Source organism: Panthera leo, chromosome B4 (genome assembly GCF_018350215.1).
Source record: "Panthera leo isolate Ple1 chromosome B4, P.leo_Ple1_pat1.1, whole genome shotgun sequence".
NCBI lineage: Eukaryota > Metazoa > Chordata > Mammalia > Carnivora > Felidae > Panthera > Panthera leo.
The window spans coordinates 1,974,501-2,002,268 of NC_056685.1; the positions used below are offsets into that span (position 1 = coordinate 1,974,501).

Below are 27,768 nucleotides of genomic sequence, written 5' to 3' on the forward strand. Positions count from 1 at the left end.
GCAGGCAGACACTTTAGCACTAATGATGGGTGAAGTGATTGATAACAGCCCAGTTGAGGACAGAAGGAGCATGAGGTTTTGTTTCCAGCCAACCTTTCATCTTTTTTGCCAAAGTAAATGTTCTGTGGATCCTGTCCAACGACATAAAATACAGTGCTCGTGGGAGTATGTGGAGGCTTTATGAGGAAATACAATTAAGTTACGTCCAAGAGCCCAGCAGCCCGAGATGGCTCGAAGGCCGTGGCCAACTCTCTGCACAAACCTGAACCCCAGCCCTGTGATCCCTCAAGGTAACTGGACGGAGACCCCGAAGGACAAACAATCACAGTGGGCTAGGCTTCCAGCTGTAGTCAGTCAATAATCCCCTTTGCTTTTGCCTTTTCTCTACAGAAGTCTTCTGTTGGTGGGGGGCTCCTACCCACTCACAGCTCTGTGCTGCCCGATTTCAATCGATTTCTGCTCAAATAAACTCTTACAATTTTTAACATGCCTCCATTTTTAACAGTAATGCTAAAACTTAGGCAATGGCTAATCAATATTTTAATTGCCTCAGGGTCCCAAGCTGCTCTTGGAGATAAGAAAAGATGAGCATTTCAGGTCAGTCAGAAGTAAAGAAAACTACAAAATTTGCAGAAATGAAGAGACATGGAAAACTTTTCAAACGCTATTAATGTGCTGGTTGGATTCTCTTCAATTTCTTTGGCTTTTCCGACTTATAATTACACACCACCATGTCTGAAGGTAAGTCTCTCCATGTCTCTCATCTATATGATCCCTGCCAAACACCATATGCCATTTATAAGGAAAAAAAAAAAATCTAACTCCATTGATCTCCCAGTGTAAGGTTTTAAAACTTTTGATCCTTGTAATTGCCGTATTAATGCACTTACATTGTTTTCTTTATCTTTACCTAATACCAGTGTTTTCAGGAGATAAATCAGACCCTTGTTTGGATTTTGTAGGGACATTTACTTTTATACTGTCCATTACAGCAAAGAAGTTGGGAGGATGATGGGGGTATCCCACGGGAATGCCTCTGGGGACGTGAACCCGGAGTGAAGGCAGTGTCTAGGAAAACAGCTGAACGTCGGGTTTTGTGGGAGGTGGTGGTGGTGACCAGAGAGCTGGCTGTAAGCCAGGGGCCCTCGGGACCAAGCTTAGGACTGTGGACACACTCGGTCCTCTTGAAGGTCTGATAGAACAGTAAGTCCATAGCTTCTGTTCTGGTCTGTTGAGGGTCACGGAGAGGACGTGACCACCCTTCCCCTCCCCACAAGCTGGTCCTAGGCAGGTGGAGGCCCCTCGCCTTCTCCATCCTTGGAACATAGCTCTGCCCACCGTTCCCAGAGCAGGAGCCATTTTCACTGATGCACCTCGTGAGAGTAAGGTGCCAGGACCACCTGTATGGTATGTGGGACTGAACCCAGGGGAAGGGGTCCCTAAGCTTCAGGTTCTGGTCGGTAAGGGTGGATCAACACTCCTCTCATGGCCACCCAAGACTACCTTGTATGTGAGTGTCCTTGCCCACTAAACCTGCCACCTACCAGTCTGGAGTGACCCCCTCTCTGGTGCCTCCCTGACTTCTGCGCATAGGGGCCAGCGTGAGCCAGGCTGGAGACCGAAGACACGGTTCGGGGAAGAGGTGGCTGCGGGGAACATCCTGAGGTGGCCGTCCAGCCCTGGCGGCTTCTGTGTTGGATGCTTGTGGATCACCCTGAGAGCACGGGGGCCCCTCTGGTGCCAGCCGGTGGAACGTGCTTGAGAAGTGGCACAGCGGGCAGGCCCTGGGTGGGTGTCGGCCCGGCCGCCGATGCCCAACTGGACACCAAGGCTCAGAGTAGAAGGTCGGGAGAAGAGCTAAGGTCCGTAGGCCTCGTGGGTGTCTGCTAGTCTGGCCTGAGGGGGACAGGGCAGTGAGCTGGGGGCCCGGTGTGCGGGCCTGGCACGAGCAAGCTGCCCTGGGCGAAAGGAGTATGTGTGTGGGACACGTCCTGGCCAGGGACCCTGGGAGGGTACGAGTGGGGGGCAGTCTTTGCACGGGTGGAGGAGGAAGTGAAAACGGTGCTCCGTGCTGCCCCACCCCAACGGAAGGGGACGCTTCTAACGTAAAGACCCTGGACCTCTGATGGTAGAGCGACAGCCCCAAACCGCTGCGAGGGAACTTGGCGGTCTGGAAGTTGTGCTTCTCGCGTTTGAAGTGTAAGCAGCCAGGAGCAAATTAAAGCGTCACCCAGGGTGGCCCGAGGCCTGAAGGGCAGAGAGGCTTCGGAGAACACAGACGGCGGCCGCAGCTCACCCGCCTGAAACCGTCTGCGGCCTCCCGATGCTTGGGGAGGCCGAGCAAGAACCCGAGGCGCCCTCCGCAGACGACCGCAAACGCTCCTGTCCACCAGGCGCGCCGTTTGGATCCGCCTGTCCTAAAGGGATGAGTCACTTGTGTCGTCGCAGCTGATTCGTGGCTGAAAGTTTGCAACAAAAGCTCTGAGGTCCGTGTGCTTGTGAACACCTGTGGAGATGCCACACATCCGATCTTCTGCCTCCGGGTGCCAAAACCAGGTTTTGTTTGTTCAACTTTTGTTTTTAAAGGTGATTTTGAGAAAAAGAGAAACTATGAGTAGGGAGTGAAGAGAAAGGAGGGAGACAGAATCCCAAGCAGGCTCTGCACTGGCAGGGCGACACCCAACGTGGGGCCCGAACCCATGAACCGTGAGATCGTGACCTGAGCCGAAATCCAGGGTCGGTCGCTTAACCGACTGAGCCAAACCAGGCGCCCCCAAAATCTGTTTTTAAAGGTGCTCTGCTGACTTGACTTACGGAAAAATAAGCTTTAATACCAATACTGTACATATTTACAGCTGAGTCTTTTTACCTGCTGGAAGGATGAAGCTTTCTTGGACTATGGATGTGTTTCGGACTATGTGTATGGAGTGTGAATGCTTTTTCGTTAACATACCTGGGAAACAGATCACATGTCTTGTGTGCTTTTCCTGTGCTTTGTGTTTTCTTGACTTGAGAGCCTGATGACTCTGCAAAACAGCCTTTATTGAAAGAGTTAATTTTCTTTTCACACGAGGTAACTTTCCGTATTTGCCTGCCAAGTCTGTCGTTTGGGTTAAGTGGATAAACAACAGTGCCTTGTGATCCTACTTAATCAAGTTTTTAAAGTCTCTTGATGTTTTTTGAACATTTTTAAAAGTCAAACCCTACATAGGGGGTGCCTGGGTGGTGCAGTCAGTTAGGTGTCTGACTTTTGATCTCGGCTGTGTCATGATCTCCCAGTAATGAGTTCGAGCCCCGTGTTGGGCTCTGTGCTGATGGTGCGGTGCTTAGGATTCTGTCTCCTTTCTGCCTCTCCCCTGGTTGTTCTCGCTTTCAAAATAAATAACTTTAAAAAAAAAAGATTTTAAATAGTCTTGTTGACCTTGGACTAACTTTGGGGTTTTTCCACCAGGTCCCTGGAATATCTCAAAATCTGTATTGTGTCAATATAGAAGAGAACTAATTAGGTTTCTTTCTGTTAGATTACACGAGAAGCATTGTCAAATAAGAAATGCTAAGCTTTCTTTAGGTTATATTTATGCGAAATTCTTGAAAATCTAGTATGGTCCTGGTATGTTACCAGTTATAATTTCCATGATCTCAGTGTTATGTAGCGCAGAGATCAAATTCTGGTATCCATGGCATTACGGTGAACTTATCAGATCTTTAATTATGGCCATTTTTAAGATTTGTCACTTGCAGTTACCGATGTACTCAGATGCTTTTGCAAAAGTCTGCCTGCAAAGTAGCTTCATCTTCAGGGAGATGCCTGGTGCCTTGATGTGGGAGGGGTGGCGATGTACTTCCCATTGCTCCCCCAGGACCACCTGCAAGTCCCCCCCACCCCCATGTGTCACGGGATGTGGTGGCCCCAGACCTGTTCTCTGCCCCATGTAGTGAAATGGGCCCATTACACCGATGATCTAACGTTAACATGAGAAGATCTGTGTCTGCTGTGGGACACCCTCCAGGCTTTGCTGGAACTTCTGTGAGAGAGAGAGAGGATAGGTGGTGAATGTGGAAAATCAAAGGTATGTGCGCTGCTGTATGATTTGGGGTGTCGTCCGGTCGGGTAAGCTTCCCCACATGACAGTGTTCCTGTCCCTTACGCTGCCTGGCAAAGAGAGGGCACATGTGGGACATGGGATCAGAGTAGCAAGCCACCTTGAGAGGGCACAACTAGTAAAACAGCTTAAAGCTGTGGGCAGCTCCTGAGCAGGGCTGCTGTGAGTTAGATGCGTCTGTGACTCTGGAAGGATATGGTCAGGCGCTGTGGCAGAGACAGGAGGGTATGCCCCTGGGACTCGAGTCCCAGCTCTGGAAGGGGACAGAAACCTGAGCTGCCCCCAAAGAACAGGAGCTCCCCTCTCACACGGCAGCCAGTGCAGCAACCAGGGAGCTGAGCTCAGAGCGGTCTGGCTGGTGGTCACCAATGAACCCTGGCCATTGGCCTGTTGCATTGACAGCTCTAAAGGGACTGACCCTATGGCGTGGATAATGGAAAATGGAGGGGTAGATGATCCTGAAAAAGCCCTCGTGGGTCCAGGATGTATGTGGAAAGACATTTGTGTTCCTCTGCAAGAGCCTTAGGCATCCTCCCTGCCTTAGGGCTCATAAGTCACTGACCCCGCCTTGCGGTCAGGAAGCTAAAGCCGTACATTGGGTAGGAGTCCTGGCTACTGACCCTTTGGTAGATTCAGCCGATCAGGTACATAGAAGGAGCGGCCACTGTAACACCCAGGTGGGATTGCCTATTGCCAAGGATGCCAGATTGCCCTTGAAGCAGAGACTTGGTTAATGCAGGAACAGCATGTTTGTCACCGGTGCTCAAGGTGTGTGGGACCATCCCCTGGAGTTCCGAGCCAGCGAGGGATTGACAGCTTGGTTCTGCTTCCCCTTCCCCCCAAGTGAGGGTTCTAAATAGGTCTTGGTTTGTGTGGATGCTACATGGGCACCAACCCAAGCTTTCCTCACTATACAAACTAGGAGATGAGAAAAGCAGAGTGCCATATATGGGTGCCTTCAATGAATTGGGGGCTTCACATTTCAAAGATCATCATGTACAAGGGTGGGCAAAAACCTGGACATTTGAAGGGAAGTACTGTCTCCCCTACAACCTGCAAGCAGGATTAATGGAGAGGAGGGAAAATGGAACACTACAGATTGAATTACCAATACACAAAACCACTTTTACTGAGTGGATTACCAAAGCACGTCAGGCTTCAGTGCATTTGCACAACCAGCATCAGGGCTGTTGCCCCACAGGCCAGACTGGGACCCCTTTTGGGCATCTGATACCATAAACTTGGGGAAGTCCCAAGAAACCATGGCTTGATGTGCTATGCTGCTGGGAGTGGTGAGCCTCCTCACACCTGGGAAAGATCTCATCTACTGGAATTTGTACTGGGAAGTCCTCCTGGGAGGGGTGAGTTACTCGGTACCTGTCTGTGAGTCTCCACTGGGCTCCCGCTGTCCCACTGCAGGCTGGTCCTATGGAAATGTACTAGATGTGCAATGGAATGGGCACCATCAAAAGAAGGGAGAAGGAGGGGGTCCTGGTCTTGCATGTCCTGTCCCCAGTCCCCTCACACCTGGCATGCAGCCGCCCCCCCCCCCCCCCCCCCCCCCCCGCCCCCCTGCACCAGCAGGTATGGTGTGAGCAACCTGGTCAGATTCCTAACGCTGCTGACCTTTTTCCCCACAAGGCTGGGTGGGGATGTTTTGCTGGTTCACTCGTAGGATCGTTTGGCCACCATATTCCCCTGCTGGCCTGGAGGACATTAGAGCACTCATGGACGCCTTTACGAAATCCACCAGCAAACCCGGAATGAGAGTCCACAAAGCCTGTCATTTCCGAGCGCTGAAATGTCTGAGAGAAGAGCTGTCCTCCAAAATAGGTCGGGTTTGGACGTTATCACTGCCTCCCCAAGAGGCACCTGTGCTATTCAAATAGGATGTGGTGTGTGCGTACCTGATGGGTGTAATGTATCTTCCTTCCTTCCTTCCTCACCTGAGGACACAGAAGAATCCCCTGAGTCATCTGATCCCCAGCTCAAGGGACTTAATAAACCCGTGATTTGGGTCATGGGGACTCTTCGTGGGAAGGGAAGTATTTGGGGAATCACGATCTTGATCTGTATTTGCTCTCGCACATTGTGTTGTTGCTGTGCCTCTGCTGCGGCCACAGAGCCACCAGATGAGCATCTCCTAGCTAGTAAGAGCTGCTGACAGCTCAGGGCCATCCTTGTAGATGAGGAGGGGCGGGCATCTGAGATTGCAGGAGCTGGTCACGAGGGGTGGACTGCTGGAGGTCATTGTTGACAGGACACGACTGCCCACTATTCCCATGGCCAGTGCTGTTCCAAGGATGCGACTTTGAGAGAGCAACGTGCTGTTGAGGCCACGCAGTTGGTATAGGGGACCAGACCCCATCAAGGCCTCTGTAATTGTCTGTTATGTGGAGACAGTGATGTCTCCCTCTTGCTGCCCAGGACACCGTTGTATGCAAGTTCCCTGGCTTACTAAACCTGCCACCTACCCTCTGGGTGGGCCTGCCTCTTACATCTCTCCCAGCCTCCTCCTGTAGGGCCCAGTTTGCAAACCAGCATCAGACCTTGTGCTTCAGCCCAGGGCCCATCTGTGTGTCTAGTACAGCAGCTCAGGGTCCACACCCATAATGGAGGAAGCCAGCCCCAAACCATATCCCTGTGTAGGGCTGTATGGAAAGAGACCAGGTTTCTGAAGACTCCTCCTTTAAAATTTTTTTTAAAGTTTATTTTTGAGACAGAGGGAGCATGAGGAGGGGAGGGGCAGAGAGAGAGGGAGACACAGAATCTGAAGCAGGCTCCAGGCTCTGAGCTGTCAGCACAGAGCCTGACGTGGGGCTTGAACTCGTCAACTGCGAGATCATGACCCGAGCCGAAGTCGGACCCTCAACCAACTGAGCCACCTAGGTACCCCTAAAATTTTTTAAATATTTTTGGGAGAGAGCAGGACTGAGGATCCAGATTAACTGACTGAACCGCCCAGGTGCCCCGAAGACCTTTTCTTTCCATTTCAATCACTTGGAGAGAAATGTGTTAAGACGGAAAGCTTCTGCAATACTTTTCTTGAGCAGGGTTACTTAGCTCCGTCACGTTGCAAGGCTGATGCCTGCTTATCAGAAAAAACTCAGCAAAAGCGAGTGAAACCTTGTGAAAACAGGCCAGCTGAAGTTTCATTGTTAATGGAAAACCTACAGTGACCTCTTAAATTTTAGACGAAATGTGTAATGGCTTTCTACATGTGCTGTTCTACACAATCACTTTGGTAAACACTTCAGAACCAGCCGATGTAATTGGAGAGTCGTTCATTTGATCAACAAACACTAACTGGAAACTTTTCTGTCCCTGTGTTGGAGGGGACCATGAAGCTCTTGCTTAGGGACTGTGTATTAAAATTAATGTAAACAATTAAAATTAGATACTGTTACCGGATATTTTACAAATGTCTGTTGGAATCTTCAGTAAAACACTGAATTCGTGCCATGATCCTGACACTCAGAGACTTGGCCCATTTTAAGATTATGTTCTGTGTATTTAGTCTGAATTCATCCTTACTAAAAAATTTTTCTCTCTCCACAAAGTGAGTAAAGTGTTACTAAGGACTTAGAAATAGCTGAGTAAAAGACTTTCAAGTTAGACTGCATGTTAACAGCATAAACTAATGTTTATTCGGTATTACCAAGCAGAAACATAGTTAGAATTTAATAGCGCTCACAAAGGGCACCTGGGTGGCTCAGCTGGTTGAGTGTTTGACTTTGGCTCAGGTCATGATCTCACAGCTTGTGAGTTCGAGCCCCACCTCGGGCTCTGGGCTGACAGCTCAGAGCCTGGAGCCTGCTTCGGATTCTGTGTCTCCCTCTCTCTCTGCCCCTCCCCCGCTCATGCTCTGTGTCTGTCTCTCTCTCAAAAATATTCAAAAATTTTTTTAAATTGCTCACAAAATCTGAATTTGCTATCCAGAATTAGAAATATTTCTACTTAAGATGATAGCTGCATGGTATATTTTATATTAGCATTGGAATATTTGAGAGAGCCTTCTTCAGTGGACTCCTGGTTCTTAGTCACAAAAAGGACTGTTACCTAATTTGCATTAAATGTGAATGTTGCTTCAAAATATTTTCATTTGTCATTCCAGTGTAGTTAACCTACCGTGTTCTATTTCACGTGTATGACACAGTGATCTAACAATGCTGTACATTTCTCTGTGCTCATCAAGGTAAGTGCCCTCCTTCATCCCCGTCACTTACTGCCCCCATCCCCCACTTGCCTCCCCTCTGGCGACCTAGAGTTGAATCTGTTTCTTGGTTTGTCTCTTTTTTTCATTTAATTCCACGTAAGTGAAATGATATGGTATTTGTCTTTCTCTGACTTATTTCACTTCCTGTTATACCCTCTAGATCCATCCATGTCATTACAAATGGAAATATTTAATTCTTTGTAATGGGTGAATAATCCATTATGTGTGTGTATATATCTTCTGTATCTGTTCATCTATTGACGGATACTTAGACTGTTTCCATGACTTGGTTCATTGCAAATAATGCAATGAACATAGGGGCACATGTATCCCTTTGAATTAGTGTTTTTGTATCTTTAAAAATTTTTTTAATGTTATTTTTGAGAGAGACAGATCATGAGCAGGGGAAGGGCAGAGGGAGGGGGAGACACAGAATCCAAAGCAGGCTCCAGGCTCTGAGCTGTTAACACAGAGCCTGACACAGGGCTCGAACTTGCAGACTGTGAGATCATGACCTGAGCTGAAGTTGAACGCTTAACTGACTGAGCCACCCAGGTGCCCCAGTGTTTCTGTGTTTGGAGGATAAATATGCAGCACAATTACTGGGTCCATTGGTATTTCTATTCTTTTTGCGGAGCCTCCATATAGGCTGCCTCAGTCTCCATTGCCACCTGCAGTGCAAGAGGGTTCCCTCTCCGTCCTCACCAACACTTACTGTTTTGTATTTTAACCATTCGAACAGGTGTGAGGTGAGACCTCATTGTGGTTTTGATTTTCATTTCCCTGGTGAGTGATGCGGAGTATCTTTTCACATGTCTGTTGTCCATCTGAACGTTGTCTTTGGAGAAATGTCTATTCAGGTCCTCTGCATGTAAGTTCTTTATCACTCTTGGATGCTAACCCTTTAGTGGTTATGTTGTTTACAAATACCTTCTTCCATTCTGTGGGTTGTCTTCTAATTTTGTTGATTCATTTGCTGTGCAGAATGCTTTTGTTTTGGTGTGCTCCCAATAGTTTTTGCTTTTGTTTCCTTTGCCTCAGGAGACCTCTAGAAAGATGCATCAGAGAAATTACTGCCTATAGTGCTCTCTTCCAGGATTTTTATTATCTCAGGTCTTACATTTAGGTTCCAAATCCATTTTGAGTCTGGGCATGGTGTAAGAAAGCGGTTCAGTTTCATTCTGCATGTGGTTGTTCAGTGTTCCCAGCATGGACGTCCTCGTCTTGTTCCTGGTCTTAGGCGAAGAACGAATTTTTTTCATCAATGAGTATTTATGTTCACTGTGGATTTCTCCTAGATCTCCTTTACTATGTTGAGGTATTTGTCCCCTAAATCTACTTTATTGAGGGTTTTTATCACGAACAGATGCTGTGTCTTTTCAAATGCCTTTTCTCTGTTGAGATGATAGTATGACTTTTGTCCTTCGTTTTCTTGATTTGGCGTGTGACATTGATTTGTGAACCATCCTTGCATCCTGGGAATAAAGCCCATATGATTGTGTTGGATAATTTTGTTAATGTACTGTTGTAGGTGTTTTGCTAATTTTTTTTTAAGGATTTTTGCTAATCTAAGGATCTTTGCTCATCAGGGATATTAGCATGTAGTTTTCTTGTGTGGTGTCTTTGGTTTTGGTATTGGGGTGATGCTGGCCTCATAGAATGTACTTGGAAGCTTGCTTTCCTCTTTTTTGGACCAGTTTGAGGTGGATGGGTATGGACTATTCTTTCAATGTCTGGTAGTTTTTTTTGTTTTCTGATTCAACTTTGTTTATAATCAATTGGTCTATTCAGATTTTCTATTAACTCCTGGTCTAATATTGGAAGATTGCATGTTTCTAGTAGCTTGCATGTTTCTTCTAGATTGCCGAGTTTGTTAGTGCATTACTTTTCATATTCTCTTATGATCCTTTGTATTTCTGTGGTGTCAGTGGTTACTTCTCATTTCTGATTTTATTTGGGTCCTTTCTCTTTTTGGCTGAGTCTGGCTAAGAGTTTGTCAATCTTATCTTTTCAAAGGATCAATTCTTGGTTTCATCAACTTATTTTCTATTTTTTCAGTCACTACATCATTTATTTCTGCCCTTTATTTCCTTCTTCTCACGTTGGGCTTTGTTCTTTTTTCTAGCTCCTTTTTAGGCATAAAGTTAGTTTTTTCTGGTTTCTTGATGTCGGACTATATTGCTATATCCTTTCCTCTTAGAAATGCTTTCACTGTGTCCCGAAGATTTTGGACCTCTGTGTTTTCATTTGTCTCCATGTACTTTTTATCTTAATTTTTTCATGTTTATTTTTCACAGAAAGAGCATGCACACATGTGAGCAGGGAAGGGCAGAGAGAGAGGGAGGGAGACACAAAATCTGAAGCAAGTTCCAGGCTCTGAGCTGTCAGCACAGAGCCCAGTGCAGGGCTAGAACTCATGAAGTGTGAGATCATGACCTTAGCTGAAGTCGGACACTCAACCGAGTCACCCTGGTGCTGCTCCATGTGTTTTCTGATTTTTTTTCTTTGATTGCTTAATTTGACATATTGGCTATTTAGTATTCTAAGGTTTAATCTCCATGTGGTGTGTATTCTAGTTTTTTTATCTTTTGATTTCTAGTTTCATACAATTGTAGTTGGAGAAGATGCATAGTACGATTTTGATTTTCTTAAATTTGAGACTTGTTTTATGGCCTGATATATGCTCTATTCAGGAGAATGTTCCATGTACAATTGAAAAGAATGTGTATGCTGGTTTTTGATGGAATGTATATATGTGCTGTCCATTTGGCCCAATGTGCCATTCAAAGTCGTTACCTTATTGATTTCTTGTTTGGATGAAGTCCCCTATTGTATTACTATTGATTACTTTCTTATTAGCTGCTTTATGTATTCAGGTGCTACCATGCTAGGTGCATAAATATTTAAAATTGTTCTCTCTTCTTGTTGGATTGTTCCCTTTATATGGTGTCCTTCCTCCTTTCTTGTTACTGTCTTTGTTTTAAAGTATACTTTGTCTGCCAGGAGTCTCTGGTAGGCAGCATATAGGTGGTTTTATTTAATGCATTCAGTTACACTGTGTCTTTTGATTGAAGCTTTTGGTTCATTTCGGTTACATTCAACTTAATTGATAGGAGTGTACTTACTATCGTGTGATTTCTTGTTTTGTGATTGTTTTTGTGGTTCCTCTCTGTGCCTTCCATTCCTGCCCTTATTCGGTTTGCTGGCTTGTTTAACTGATGTAGGAGGATTCTTTACTGTTTTTTTGTTTTGTTTGTTTTTTATCAGTGGTTTTTGGTTTGTGGGTATCCCTGAGTTTGTATATTCTATACATATAGTTGTCTATATGAAGTTGATGGTTACTTCAGTTTGAACCTATTTTGGCCCCACCATGTTTTAGGTAGATGGTGTCCTATTCATCATCATTTTATTTTGTGAATCCCTTGACTGATGTTTGTAGATAAACTTTAAGCTTTTGTGCTTCATACTTAATGTGGTTATTGCCTCTCTCTTTCCACTCAGCATCCTTTTAACATTTCCTATAGGGCTGGTTTAGTCCTGGTGAATTTCTTGTTAGAGTGTTCTTGATTGCAGGGTTTTGTTTTGCTTCTTTGAGAGCTTTGAGTATGTCATAGCCCTCCCTTCTAGCCTGCAGTTTCTGCTGAAAAGACAACTGATAGCCTTATGGGGTTTCTCTTGTATGTAACAGTTTTTCTTTGCTTAAAAATGATCACTGTTTTGCCAATTTAATTGTGTGTCTTTGTGTGGACCTCATTGGGTTGATTTTTATTGGGGGAGCTCTGTACCTCCTAGATCTAGATTTGTTTCCTTCCCCATATTCAGTAAATTTTCAACTATTTTGCTTGATGGAGTCATTGGGTTCTCTAAATCTGTTTCCATTTTTTTTTCCTCTCCTGTTCAGCTTAATTGCCTTCCATTACTCTGTCCTCCAGGTTGCTGATCCCTTTTTCTGTTTGTCTATTTATTGCCTCTAGTGGATTTTTACTTTCATTTATTGAGTTCTTGGTCTCTAGTTCTTTTGTTTTCTTTCTCTTTGTTGAGGGTCCCACTGATGTCCTCCAGTCTTAAGTCCAGGAAGTGTCTTTGACCATTACTTTAAGTTCTCTATCACTCATATTACTTTACCTCTATTTTGTGTTGCTATTTCTATGATCTTTGTCCTTTTCTTTCACTTGGGACATATTCCTGTGTGTCTTCATTTTGTCTCTGTGTCTGTTTCTGTGTGTTAGGTAAGTCAGTTCTGGCCCCTGTTCTTGAAAGTAACATCATTCTGAAGATGGGGTCCTGTCCTGCCCTGGAAGTGTAGTCTCCCCTTTCACCAGAACCTGGCTTTTCAGAAGTGTCTTGTGTGTGTGTCCTACTCTTTTAGCTGAGCTTTGGCTGAGTGGACTTTTCCTGGAGTCTGGTCCTCTACAAGGGCTCCCTTTGCCTGTTATGGGGAGGGTTTGGTCCTTGCGTGCAGGGGCCAGCCTGGGGATGCATTGGGCTTGAGCGGAGTCTGACCAGATGTCTGCCAGAGCTGCAGCGTGCTTTCCTTGTTCTCCAGAGAGACTTTTGTCGGTGGGTGCAGCCTGCTGTCACACCAGATGTCTGCCCCCAGCCCCCTGGTGGGGCTGCAGTTGGACTGGTGTGTGTGGTTCTCTTCCCCTCTCCCCCAGGCCTGGGTCCCTGTGGTGTTGGCCCCTGTTGGGGCTGCCTGCACACTGCCATGCTTGTGGCACGACTTTGGATGGACTCCTGCCAAGGTCACCTTGGAGGGGGCGGGTCCACAGGACATCACAAGGGCAGAGCGCATGGTGTTGGCAAGATTTGTGCAGGTCTGTTGGGGGTGGGGGGGGTGTGCTGGAGCTGCTTGAGGAAGCTCTGCAGTGCTCGGGGAAGTGTGTCCATGGTGCGGAGGATGGAGGCAAGACCGTCTTCAGGGTCTGTGAAGTGTCTACTGCCAGAGGGGACTGAGGCAGGCTGCTTTGGGAAAGGGGGTGGGTCCACAGAAGAGAACAAGGTCTGGGTGGGCAGTGTTAGCAAGGTTTCACATTGTGCTGGTTCCTGCAGGTGTGGGTGTATCTAGGCTGGGAGTGGGGGGTGGGGAATGGTGCCAGCCAGCCCTTTTCTTCTTGGAAGAGTCTCCCAAAGATTCCTGCCCCTCCAGCACACGATCTGAGATTAGTAAACTGATATCCCTCCCGTAGACCCCAGGCATTTTTTCAAACTGCTGCTTCTATGCTGTGTCTCAGTAGGGCTGTTTGTTCTTTTTAAGGGCGCGGACTCCGTTTCCTCTCACCGCCTGGCTCTGCCTGAGCTGAGCCTGCTGACTTTTAAAATTCTACTGATGGTGTTAATTCCACTGATGGTGAGAACCCCTGAAGTTAAGCCCCCTCTTCTTTTCAAAGCCTAATGTTATGGGGATTCCTCTTCCCCGTGCAGATCCTGGTGCCTGGGGTGGGGTCTGGTCCTCTCCCATCACCCCTCCCTGTGCCTGCACAGCCCCTCCCACACACTGTCCTGTGGTTCTATGTAGCTGCCTACTGTGTCTCTGCCCTTCCTGCCCTCTTCTCCACATGTAGCTGTGGGCAGTTCTCCCATCTTCAGTCATTTCCTGGGTTATTTACACTGATGTGAGTGTTCTCTAGGTATATCCATGGGACAGGCAAGCTTAGGGTCCTACTCTGCCTTTTTCCCCCAGAAGCCCAAAATATTTTTCAGAAATCCCGAGATCCCTTGTTTCTTAAATTCTTTTCTAGCTGTTCACTTGGGATTGAATACAATCCTATATAATCTTGTATACTGACCCACTGTTGATCAGGACTGTGTCAAGTCTCCAGAAATACTTTCAGTGCAGAAAGGGCACATCCTTGATTCTGAGTTTCCATACTCTTGTGCTGTGCAACCCAATCTGGACTCCTTCCCAGAGAAAGGAGAGGGTTTTGTTGTGGGATATTGAGACCAGCTGCCGTGTGGGAGCATGAATTACCTGTGAAGAGCTTCCAGAAGGACTCTGACTGCGGGTCTGAACAAGAGATCCCTCCCAGTGGATTTGTAAAAGCTTTAATGGCTTTCCTAAAGTCAGACTGTTTCTTGAGGCTGTGCTATCCTTCAGCAAATGCCCGGGATGGGTGAGATGTCACATAAAAGGATTCACGTTACACTGAGAGGATTGTGATCAGACCTTCAGAAAACCACCTGTGTTCCTGGGACGGCAAACCGAATGCTACCTGTGGCACATCTGTGGGCAAAAGTGTCCTCTGTCCTGTGACCAGTTGAGACTGGCTCTGGGAAGAATACTGTTTTTCATCTCACCAAACCTCAAGGTGATAAAAAATGTGTTTTCTCCTATATTCTGCTTTACTCTTCATGGCTGGGCTATTTTTCCATTTTAATTATGGCTTCAGTATCAAGTGCGGGAGATGTCTTTGTCGGAAAGCAGCGACCCTTTATTAACATCACATTGAGAATGCAGAGAAAGCCAAGGCCTATACTAATTAGGGACACACTCTGAAGGTATCTTTCTTCTCTATTTTCAGGAGCAATAAAGAACGATTTCAGGACCACATGTGTGGGAGTGTGTGGATGTCGGGCCATGTTTGTCACATGTTTGTGTGTTTTCTCTACTGAAAATTCTAATTTCCTCCTGAATAAACCATTAAGGAGACTTGGTTGGGGATTTTGAGAGTTATAAACACTTAACTAAGATTAAAAATGTATTTTCTTAGTATTATACAAATACCCATCTTTGACTTCGTGCTAGATTTAAAAAAAATACAAAGTGGGGCACCTGAGTGGCCCAGTTGGTTAAGCATCTGACTTTGGTTTCGGCTCAGGTCCTGATCTCATGCTTCACGAGTTTGAGCCCCGCATTGGTGTCTGTGCTGACAGCTCGGAGCCTGCTTAGGATTCTCTTTCCCTCTGCCCCTCCCCCTCTTTCTCTCTCAAAAAAAAAAAAATGCAAAGTGAGTTTTAATCCATAAAAATATTGGATGAAAAAAACTTTCGGATTGGAAATCACAAGACCTTTAATTAAAAGGCAACATGGAATTAATTGGTCTAAAGCTGTCAGGAATCTAAGGATCTTAAGGTATCTTGAGGAAAAAACTTTTTTTTTTTTTTTTTTTTCTATGAAAATCAACTTACCTGCTCTAAATACAAGCTCTTGAGTGTGCTTTTCTCTTTATTCTTTTTTTCATTTCAGAGTGAGTTCAGGGCACAGGAGGAGAGAGAATCCCAGCAGGCTCTGTGCTTAGTGCAGAGACTGACACGGGGCTCGATTCACGACCCTGGGATCATAACTGCTATCGAGAGTCGGAGGTTCAGCCAGCTGAGCCACCCAAGCATCCCTGGCTTTTCTGCTTAAATAAATGTAAGGTATAATGGGGCATGGTTATTTAACATACGGTGTTTATTTTACACATTTTATTTAAACGTTATTTTTAAACTTGAGCAGACTCTCAATGGTCCTTCCCAGGAGTGAGAGCCTGTACGTAGACGTTGATCATGTCACATGCTATCAGAGATGAGCAAACTTTTTCAGAAAACGGGCCGCATGGGAAATGGTCTGGGCTTTGCAGGCCTGGGGTGGATCTCTGCTCCAATGGTTCAGCTCTGTCCTTGTGGGGAGGAAGCAGCCATAGGCACAGCCGTATTCCAATAAAACTATTTACTGGTGCAGGCGGGAGGCCTGTTTTTTAGGCTGTGGTTTGCCAACCCTTGTTCTGTAGCCTTGGTTTTCAAATAACTGTCTTCTGTTTTAAAACCTTCCAGGTTTTCTTAAAGGGTGGGTCTCATTCTTAGCATTATAACTGGAAGGGGGTTCCTTTAAGAAAAATCATACTGTGAAATTATTTAGGAAGGGCGGTACATTTGGCATCTAGCATGTGAGGTCACGCTGAACGCCAAACAACATGAAGTGACGAAGTCCTTGTGTTCACAGACCTCTTGAGCCCACTTCCCCTGTGTGTGCTGCCGTCTGGACTAGCTTCTCCATTCACGGGATTTTCTACACAGGGAGTTAGAAGCTTGGTCTTAAAACCATTGATAGAAGTTTTTTGAAATGTGTCAGATCATTTAAATGTTGGTGTTGTCCAGGAGGCATCTGGGTGGCTCAGTCAGTTGAGCGTCTGACTTCGGCTCAGGTCGTGATCTCACAGTTCAGTGGTTCAAGCCGCACATTGGGCTCTGTGCTGACAGCTCAGAGCCTGCAGCCTGCTTCGGATTCTGTCTCTCTCCCCCAGAAATGAGCGTTACAAAACTTTAAAAATGTTGGTAATGTCCTACAAGTATTTCTGGACTGTTAGTTCCGTGAGCTGGCTTCTGCCTCTCTGCATTGCAAACCCTGTTTCTCTGTGTGTGTGCTCGCTCACTCAGGTCTGGGCCGCAGGATCACCACCTTTTGCTGACTGCACTCCCCCGCCTGCCGCCCCACCCGGCCCTACACACACACTCCAGGTCTGGCCCTGTAGAACCACGGGGAAAAATGGGGCAGTAAGCGATCTAGAAGCTGTCCCTAGCTTCTAACTGGATTGCAGATGTGAGGACTTCTCACAGAGCCACGTCCCCCTGAACCTGAGGTTCCCCAAAGCCCTCACTTGGGGGAAATGTGGCACAGGAGAGGCTTTGCTCAGACCGGCGGCCAGCCCTCTGACAGAGCAGGGGGCACTGGCAGGAGGAGAGAGAATATCTTGCCTTAGCAAACCTCACAAAGTACCTGGTCAAGTATGTCCTTTGACGGGGCCTCTGCCAAGGCCTTGCAAGTGGCGGGTGTTCTAGAAAATTCCCCGTGGTTTAAACTTTGTGACCTTGATGGTATAGTCCCCCTCAGACTTCCTTGAGAACGGAGACCTGTGCTCCAGCCCAGACCTCCTAAACGCGGGTTTGTGGGCAGCAGTTACAGGCCCTGTGCTGGGCCCCTAAAATGGCCTGGAGATGCCGTGTAGCTGTCAGAACAGAGTTCTCCTGGCAGTCCCTCTCAGATTCCTGGCCTCTGCTTTCTATTACCAGGATCGAAGTATTCTCAACATCGGAGAGGTCTCTAATTCTAGGTGAATATTCAACAAGGATAATTAGAATTTACACCCCCCCCCCCCCGCCCCGTTTGAATCAAAATGAAGTATCACGTGTGGATGGGGAGGGCATGTGCTGGTATTTCAGTGGGCTTACTAATGTGCTGGGTTATTTATAATGCCTATATGTTTATGCTGGCATTTTAGTAATTTCAGATCATGGTTTGGAGGCTCAAAATCTCTGCAGTAACTATGACCACCCCTGTTCGTGAGTGGATGAGGCTCAAATGAAAGACAAGTTGCTAATTTTGATGCAAAAAATCGCCAGATTTGAACTGGTCCCCACCCCCCTCCTCAACCATCTTGTTTCAGAGAGGAGCGCAAGTTAAACGTTTCCTCCTGGTGCTGCATCGTTTCTTGAGGTCCTGGAACCAGTGTTGATGTGACTGATTTTACTTGGCCGTCAAGGATGGCCTTGTCCCCTTCGCGGAGCATGAGTGGTCTCCCAAATGCCCCACAGGTGCTAACTTCTCGTTGCAGTGCAGCAAGAGAGCCGTAATCATCCTCTGGCTTACAGATGAGGACACTGAGGTACAGCATAGTTAAATACTTCACAAGGCCATCCGGCTAGACTACGGGGATGCTCGCACTTCCATCCAGGTGAGTTTGATGTCCCCGTGTATCCTGTCTGTCAAATGCCCGTGCACACGGACGCAAACAGGAGGGAACTCCATATCCCGCAGTTACATAAGACCATCTTTGACCCTTGGTTGCTCAAACCATCTGTAACCATAGTATCCGGAAATCTGAGCTGTCAAGGCCTCGGCATTTTCCTACCCGTTCAGCTTTTTTCCATGTGGCGGCAGCTTGTCCTTTAAAAACCCATCTTGGCTATTAACTACGTCCGTGGGGAAATTTCTTCTGGCTGAACGTCCATTAACTTCATTGCTAACGCATGTGGGCGAGAGACTCTAATTCATAAGCCGGTAGGGAGACTTACATTAATGTATAGATGTTCCTGAACAGGGACCTGTCTGGTGGCCAGGCCAGTATTTGGTGGCTTTTCTTAGTATTCATCTGGCGCATTCCCTTCAATTATCCCAGAGTTAAGTTTGTGATTCTCAAGTTGTCACGGGGTGATTTCCAAATGCCCCGTCACTTTCAGATGGCTTCCCAGTCACTTGTGAGTAGCACTTTAACTTTTAATCTCTCTCGACGCTTTTTGACCCGGACTGTGTGTGTTTTCTCACCATAAATCATCTCCATCTCTAAGGGAAGCCTCTCCTCAGTCAAGGTCTCATTGCATTTTTTGCTTCCCCAAGGCTCCTCCAATTGCCTGGGATTAGAGTGAGAATCGCCTGAGACCATGCAGATAGTTCAATAAACTGCTTAAAAAAAACACAAACAGCTGCCCTGCTTGCCCAGTCTGCTCCCCAGCCTTCATCTCTGCACTTGATGCCCGGATCAATATGGGCATCGTGGTAATTAAAGGCTCGCAGGTCTGAAGTTCTGGCCTTCTGGCAGGCTCCCCTTATCTGCAGAAACACTGCCTTGCACATCTCCCACTGTCCTTGACTTCCTCAGCCACAGTCAACGATCCCGTTGCTGGTTTTTATTCCAGATCGACTATGTCAGGTGTACTATTGGAATGCTCTTTGCTCCTACGATCATTACCACGGCCCACCCTAGTAATACTGGACGGCACCGGCTGCTTTGTGTTCTTATCCTAGTACTAAACCGAATTCCCTTCGACTCCTCGTAAATCTCTTCTGGAGGAATAAATGCATTCCTGTTGAATTATGTTTACCTATCTGTTAGCTTTCTGACAGAGTGACTCTGGAAAATCCCCTTAAGTTTCAGAAGCTTCTGCTTTGGCTCTACCTTTGTGATGATCAATATCTCCACTAAAAATGAAAAATTCAGCCAAGCATAGGCACGACTGCAAATATATGAATATGTGATATTACACATATCCCAAAGCATTATAAAAATTGCCTTACTTTACATCTGGTGGCGAAAGCCAACTCTGTAGTTATATTTAGGTATTGAGGAGATCTTTGATTTGTGAGGCCCTGTGAGAAGCTGAAAAATACTTCAGACATATTTCCTCTGACATCTCCACTCACGGAGGCTGGAAGGTTTGCTATAAATTATGCAGGATGTCAGTAAGATCTGACTTAATCTTCTAAAAGCCCAGATTGTTTCTACATCACTACGAGTCCACAGGCAGGATCAATGGGGGAGAGGAAATTAAGGAGAAAATGGAGAGAGGAGCAATGAAAAGGACACATGGTTTTAGTCAAGACTATCACGTGACTTGACAAAAGTAACAACATGGCCAACGATTGCCCCATCACTGACTGCCACCACCCACGCACCACTAGCGTCCGAACGGGTCTCTGCCAATGAGCACCATCACAACGAGCCTCTCCCACCACCCTCCCCGCCACCAACCACCCTCCATGTAGGAGTTAATGGAAAATGGTGCTGGTCAGGAGGGAGTCCTGGGTGGTAGGAATTCAGACAGGTGGTTGAGGGAAGGTCCCGATGCCGATAAAGAGAATAAAAACCGAATTTGGATGTTCATGCAAGGGGCTCAGGGGAGATCTGAAGGTTATGTATCTCAAAACCAAAATATTAGAAGCAAGCAGCATGATGGAAAATTTATACCCATGGTTGAAAACACCTGAGAAATAGAAGTCACCTGTTTGTTAGGATGCAGCCCCAAACTAGAATCCTGGTGTATCTGTAAAGGTACCGTGGCGAACTGGTGACATTTGACCTTTGTCCCTGTGGAGATTCAGAAGGCCCCGTGACAAAATCAAAAGTCTTTTCATCACACAGGTGGCCATGGCTTAGTCCCTGCCCCCACCCAATAGAAATTTCCTGTACTCAACCATGAGTTAAAACCTGCTCCGGGTGACTCTGTAAATTTTCCACTTCTATCTTCAACTTCTCAGGTAATTGTACGTAATAGTGAGGGGGGGAGGAGAGAAGAAAAAAATCAATAGGAGATTATATAATTGTATTTCTTATCTTCCAGTGCTGAAGCTATCCATAGAAAATCTAGTTGTCAGAAGACCTCCAACCTTGACAAGGTTAGTCTGGGTTTACAGTCGAGTAGTTTGTGATTTTTAAAGTATTATGATGATGATGATGATCATTATGGAGCTGTAGCATGTACCTTCTAATTTGGTTGTCAGGGGAGACAGGGAGTGGTAATTAAGGCTAAAAGACGGAGAATGAGAGCCTTATTAAAGGGTATATGGAAGATGGGAATTTGATCTGAGAATTAGGCAGTGATGAGCCCGCGGCTGCAGCTGTGGTGGTCTTGAGTGACAGAGGGATGGAGCAGGCAATTAGAACGACAGGCGTCTGCCTAATCTGTACAATCCCGAACTCCATCACATCCATTTAAATTAATTTTTATGAAGTCTGCACGTTTATAGCCTCACCAAATTGGAAATTTGTTTGTTTATTGTCCACAGGAAGTAATTTTAGGGGAGCAAACAGCACTGAAAGCAATCCTGTCTTGCTTGTCTTTTTAACTTGTAAAATTAATAATAGGAGATGAATCCGGAGGCTGCCGCCTTTATGAAGGGCTGATTGATCCTTAGCAGCCGGGCACCATCATGATCATGGGAAGGTCAAAGGGAGGCATGTAAAAGTCACTGCTGATTGAGTCCCTGCGTGGAGTGAAGGATTTGGGGGGGGGGGGGGGAGCTCGTGTTGTTGGGTGCTATAACTGAGAAATCCGTCTTCCCTGCGTTGCTGAAACTGAAATTTTCAGGAACGGATTTTAAACAACTTTGGACATAGTTATTTCAAGATGTCTGTTCGGCCGAGATAGCAATAGTTCATTACCATGCACGCTGAAAACCTATTTTAAGAAGTACTTTGCCACACAAAGATTAATTTACCACATCGCATTTTTTTCTCCCAGTAATGCTGATATAAATAATTGTTGTACCTTAAATTGGCATTATATTTCGATAGCCTAGTTTTTAACATACAAAGAATTGAGCAGAAGCATTGAGAAACAGGGAAATGGACAGAAAACAGGAATATTTGGGAGCAGAGCTCTCCATTTAAATCCCATTTATTGTTCTGATGGAGTGTGGTAGCTGAGGGTGCCTGCTTCACAATTAAGTTTCAAAAATCATCAAATTTTTGACTCAGGACAGAATCTGAAAACTCACCCTAATTAAAAGTGTTCTTATTACCAACGGCTATTTTCTTGTCGGGTTATCTAGTGGGCCTCTATGTGTAGAAAATGTGATCCTATCACATCACATAGATAGGTGATAGGTATGCAGTTTTCATGAGCCCTCCTAGTGAAGGGGGGTATTGATGTCACCATCCTACAAAATAGTCAATAGATAATACCTATAAATAATGAAACAAAATTTAGGGTTAATATAAAAAGTTGAAAATACCGGAAAGTAACATACCTCTAATTTAGGGAGGAATCCACAGAAAGGAAAAGTTAATTGAATCCTGAAAATGTAGGGATGCTGTTTACAGTGTTTGATGTTAAACAACATAAAACTTGTATTTAGGGACATGATTTAAAGCCAGTAATAACGGATTTGAGTATTTATCACTGGGAATACAAAAGAGGAAATAAGGATCCTTCAGAGAGATGGTTTTCATTTTTTATAGGTATTTTTATTTTATGCATACAGATCATGTGTTTATAAGCTTCTAATCACTGTCAATTGATTCCAGATGAGATATCTGCCCCCCCCCCCCCAAGAAAAAAAATTCACTATGGTGTCTTTTACTCTTCATCATTTTTAGTGTGATGATGAATAGCTCAATGGTCCATTTCACTTCCCTCCTCTGTACAAAACTCGGGTGGCCATAGCTAATGTGTCAGTATGTTAGGTTTTGTGCATGTTACGGGGTGAACACGCACGTCATTCTCGGTGCCTTGCTGTGGTTCAGTCCTCCGTGCAGTGTTGGAGGAAGGCACCATCATTTCCTGTTGCATTACCACTCAGGGCATGCAGTCATGGGCCACCCGTGTGCCACCACCATTGACTGGGTGCTGTGTACCTTAACGCCCAGGATGCAGGACTGCTCAGAGGTGCATCTGACAGAACGCCCTCCCCCTCCAGGGCCACCAGACTTTCAAGGGTTTTCTGTAGGCCTCCTAGGGGTTCTGTATCTGTTCAGAACAAATACTGCATGCTTGTTGTGCTAAGGCTTAATTGCGGGCTGCTTACCAACCATTGGTGGGGCAGTTGGTCAAATCAATTGAAGGAGGCCTGTCAATGTGATGGGGAAAATTTGGTGTTGGAAAGGTCGTTTGTGGTGTCTTGTTTTTGAGTATTTTGTTCACAAGCTACGACTCAATGTGCCTTTAACAGGGGAAGGGAGCACAGACCTGTAAGACTGAATGTAGTCTAAACTCTGATATTTAGGGGGCACGTGGTGGGGCTCAGTTAAGTATCTGATTCATCATTTAAGCTCAGGGCATGATCTGGTTCATGGGTTCAAGCCCCATGTCTGGCTCTGTACTGATGGTGTAGAGCCTGCTTTGGGTTCTATCTCCCTCTCTGCCCTCCCCCAGCTTGCTTGCTCTCTCAAAAAAAAATTTAAAAAGTATAAAAAAAAAAAAATAAACTATGCTAATTTTCTAACCTGCAACAAGTAATAGTCCATTGTATATATATAAACCACATCTTCTTTATCCCCTCATGTTGATGGATATTTGGGCTCTTTCCATAATTTGGCTGTTGATGGTGTTGCTATAACCATTGGGTACATGTTTCCCTTTGAATCAACATTTCTGTATCCCTTGGATAAATGCCTAGTAGTGCAATTGCTGGGTCGTAGGGTAGTTCTATTTTTAATTTTTTTAGGAACCTGCACACTGTTTTCCGGAGCGGCTGCACCAGTTCACATTCCCAGCAACAGTGAAGAGGGGTCTCTTTTCTGTGTGTCCTCACTAACACCTGTTGTTGCCTGAGTTGTTTAGACCTGATGGGTGTGAGGTGGTATCTGATGGTGGTTTTGATTTGTATTTCCTTGATGATGAGTGATGTTGAGCATCTTTTCATGTCTATTAGCCATCTGGAAGAAGTGTCTGTTCATGTCTTCTGCCCATTTCTTCACTGGATTATTTGGGTTTTTTTGGGTGTTGGGTTTGGTAAGTTCTTTATAGATTTTGGATACTAACCCTTTATATGTGATATCTGCAAATATCTTCTCCCATTCCATCAGTTGTCTTTTAGTTTTGTTGATTATTTCCTTTGAAGAAGAATGAAATCTTACCTTTGCAGCAGTGTGGATGGAACTAGGTGTATTATACTAAGCAAAATAAGTCCGAGAAAGACATATCCTTTGATTTCACTTATATGTGGAATTTGAGGAACACAACAGATGAACATAGGGGAAGGGAAGGAAAAACCAGATGAAAACGGGGGGGGGAGGCAAACCATAAGCAACTCTTACAGAGAACAAATTGAGGGTTGATGGGATGGGGGATGGGGAGGATGGGTTAAATGAGTGATGGGCACTAAGGAGGGGCACTTGCTGGGATGAGCACTGGGTGTCGTATGTAAGTGATGAATCACTAGATTCTACTTCCTGAAGCGAAGATGACACTGTATGGTAACTAACTTAAAAATAAGCTCTGATATTTACAAGACAGCGTATTGTTTGAAGTCTGCCAGGCTCCAGTCTGCGACCCTGGCAAAGCCTTAGCCGGTGTGTTCGCTTGTCTGTTATGTGAGCTGTCACCTGCCCTCCATCACACCACCTTCTGCTCATTCAACATGTAGGTATTAACACCCATTCTGTGCTTAGGAAAGAAGGAAACCATGGCCGGCAAGGTGAGGTGTTGCTCATGGCTTCGTGGAACTTAAAATCTGGGGGGGGGGGGGGGGGGGGGAGAGAAAGACCAAATGAGACCTCCATTTCCTAGAGTGTAGAAGAAACGTCATGACTATGTAGGCAATAAGTGTGTGCACCTGGGAGAGGTTTACATAGGACACTTGCACATGTGAATGTACAGCTTCCTATTTGTTGGTGGTAGACAATAACCGGTAACTCAGATTTGAAGATGACTTACAGACCCCTTCCTATTAACATGGATGTAAACTTCTTAATTCAGTGGTTACAAATTTGGTCTTGTAGCACATTTTAAAATGATATCTAGGAGAGAGAAGGATGGGATCATGCCTTAATACTAAAATCTTACAAATAAGTTAAATAGAAAAACACCACCTGAATCCATTTATAAAACACCAGAAAATCTATAATTTCAAATATGTAGGAGTAACTAATCTAAAATCATAAGAATTTTTAAAGCCACTTAATTCAACTGTTCCTAAAACTGTAGATTTAATTTCTTTGCCTTCCGGTGTAGATGCTCAAAATCTTACTGAAGAAAATGTATGCTAAAAGTCATTATGCAGATTTCTTCAAAAATCTTTTCAGGGATTTCTTTTTGAGGAAATATGGACACTATGCATTTTAGATCCTCCACACATTTTCTAATTCTCATTTAAACTACACGTTTGTACAATTATGAAAGTAAAATTTCACTTGGGTGAGTATATATGTGTGTGAAAACACACACCTTTGACTATCTCCCAGCAGCTACCTGCCTGTGTAAGATATTAAAACGTGTTCTCTTATAATTCAGAAGAGCACACAGGTAATAAGACAGTAACATTTACCTTGAACAAGGCAAACAGGAGTGGAGAAGGCACTTTACCTGGTGTTCTGTTTTGCCCACAATATAAATCAGAGCTGTGCTTCTAAAATCGGCTTCTGAGAACTATTCCCATAAGTCAGCAATAAACATAATGAAAAGATGCTTAAAATGAGAAATACCACAATTCAACAGTTTAAAAGCACATTTACCAAAAAGAAAAAAAAATCCTCTTTCACCAGATAAGGAGAAAACCATGGCTTGTGGTACCTAAAGCCTTGCTCTTCAATCTGGGGCTCGTTGGAAGCGATCCATAGAGAACCGTCTGGCCAGCGTCTGTTACAGAGCATCGTGGTTTTACAGACATCAGTTGTATGACTTTGCCATTTGTCTTGTGACTGTAGGCATGCTTTGAGGAGGAGGGTGTGAGAAAAACTTTTTCCTTTGTGTTTTGTTGGCTGCCCCCTGCTTCAAAACTAAAAGGACCTTGTTGGGAACTTCTGGCAAATGAGGCGCAGGGTTCAGATCTCAGCACAGGAGTGAAAGCCATTCAGGATGTCCTGACTCCCACGTGAGACCTCCTCCATCCACTTCACCAAAGAGCAGTAGTGGATGAAAATATCTGCAGCCTGTCTATCTGATGCAACCCTCTCAGTATCTGAAATGTGTAGGGAACTCCTACAACACAAGAGAGAAACAACTGTTCAATGGGCGAAGAACTCTTAAGGGCTTGAATAAACATGTTTTCCCCCAGCGAAGACCTACAGTGGCCAACAAGTTCATGAAGGATGTTGAACATCACTAATAAGGGAAAGGCAAATCAAAACCACAATGAGATGTCACCTCACACCTGTTAGGATGGCTGTTACAGATATTAAAAAGTCAGTATGTGGAGAAAGGGGAACTTTCATGCACTGTTGGTGGGAATGCAAACTGGTGCAGCCAGTCTGGAGAACAGAATGGAGGTTTCTCACAAGATTAAAAGTAGAACTACCCTATGACCCAGTTATTCTACTTGGAAGGATCTAAAGGGAATGAAATCCAGATCTTAAAGATCTCTATAGCCCATGTTCGTTGCAGTGTTTTTCATGGTATCCAAGACACGGAAACAACCTAAGCGTCCACTGATGGATAGAGAACAATGTGTGTACACACGGTGGAATTCCAGCCATAAAAAAGGAAGCCAGCCATCTGACAGCATGATGGAACTGGAGGACAGTACAACGGCTGAAATAAGTCAGGCACAGAACAAATGTTACCCGGTGGGACTTCTATGAGGAATCTGAACATCCAACTCAGAAGGTGCAATATGGTTTTTGCTGAGAACTTGGAGAAGGAATAGGGTTGGTCAGAGGTTCCAAAATCTGTTATTCGAGATTAAGTCCTAGACAGCTACCATACAGCATGGTGATTATCAGTATACTATATTGTGTACTGGAAAATATGCTAAAACAAGTGTATTCCAAAGGATTCTTTTTTTTAATGAAACTTATTGTCAAATTGGTTTCCATACAACACCCAGGGCTCATCCCAACAGGTGCCCTCCTCTGTGCCCATCACCCCCCCCACCCCCCCTCCCTCTCCTCCCTCCCCTCCCTCTCACCCCCCCATCAACCCCTCAATTCTTAGTTTTTAAGAGTCTCTCATGGTTTGCCTCCTTCCCTCTCTGTAACTGCCCCCCCCATCTTCTGTTAAGTTTCTCAGGATCCACATAAGAGTGAAAACATATGGTATCTCTTTCTCTGCCTCACTGATTTCACTTAGCATAACGCCCTCCAGTTCCATCCACGTTGCTGTAAATGGCCAGATTTCATTCTTTCTCGTTGCCAAGTAGTATTCCATTGTATATATAAACCACATCTTCTTTATCCATTCGTCAGTTGATGGACATTTAGGCTCTTTCTGTAATTTGGCTATTGTTGAAAGTGCTGCTATAAACATTGGGGTACAAGTGCCCCTGTGCATCGGTACTCCTGTAACCCTTGGGTAAACTCCTAGCAGTGCTATTGCTGGGTCATAGGGTAGTTCTATTTTTAATGTTTTGAGGCACCTCCACACTGTTTTCCAGAGTGGGTGCATCAGTTTGCATTCCCACCAACAGTGCAATGTCCTCGCCAGCATCTCTAGTCTCCCGATTTGTTCATTTTAGCCACTCTGACTGTCGTGAGGTGGTATCTCAGTGTGGTTTTGATTTGTATTTCCCTGATGAGTGACATTGAGCATCTTTTCATGTGTGTTGGCCATCTGGATGTCTTCAATAGAAGTGTCTATTTGTGTCTTCTGCCCATTTCTTCACTGGATTGTCTTTAGGGTGTGGAGTTTGGTGAGTTCTGTACAGATTTTGGATACTAGACCTTTAGCCAATATGTCATTTGCAAATATCTTTTCCCATTCCGTCGGTTGCCTTTTAGTTTTGTTGATTGTTTCTTTTGCAGTGCAGAAGCTTTTTATCTTGATGAGGTCCCAATTGTACATTTTTGCTTTTAATTCCCTTGCCTTTGGAGACATGTCAAGTAAGAAATTGCTGTGGCTGAGGTCAAAGAAGGTTTTTTGGGTTTTTTTTTTTCCTGCTTTCTCCTCCGGGGTTTTGATGGTTTCCTGTTTCACATTCAGGTCCTTCATCCATTTTGAGTTTATCTTTGTGAACGGTGTAAGAAAGTGGTTTAGTTTCATTCTTCTGCATGTTGCCATCCAGTTCTCCCAGCACCATTTGTTAAAGAGACTGTCTTTTTTCCATTGGAAAGTCTTTCCTGCTTTGTCAAAGATTAGTTGGCCATACATTTGTGGGTCCAA

General features: G+C 45.2%; 1 long non-coding RNA gene across 1 annotated transcript; it reads left to right on the forward strand.

The window, feature by feature from the left end:
* The first annotated feature begins 560 nt into the window (after positions 1–560).
* Positions 561–14,779, forward strand: LOC122225484. The gene is made up of 4 exons (XR_006205202.1): positions 561–741; positions 8,218–8,298; positions 13,577–13,669; positions 14,061–14,779. It is a non-coding gene; the product is annotated as an uncharacterized LOC122225484 (long non-coding RNA).
* The last annotated feature ends 12,989 nt before the right edge of the window (positions 14,780–27,768 follow it).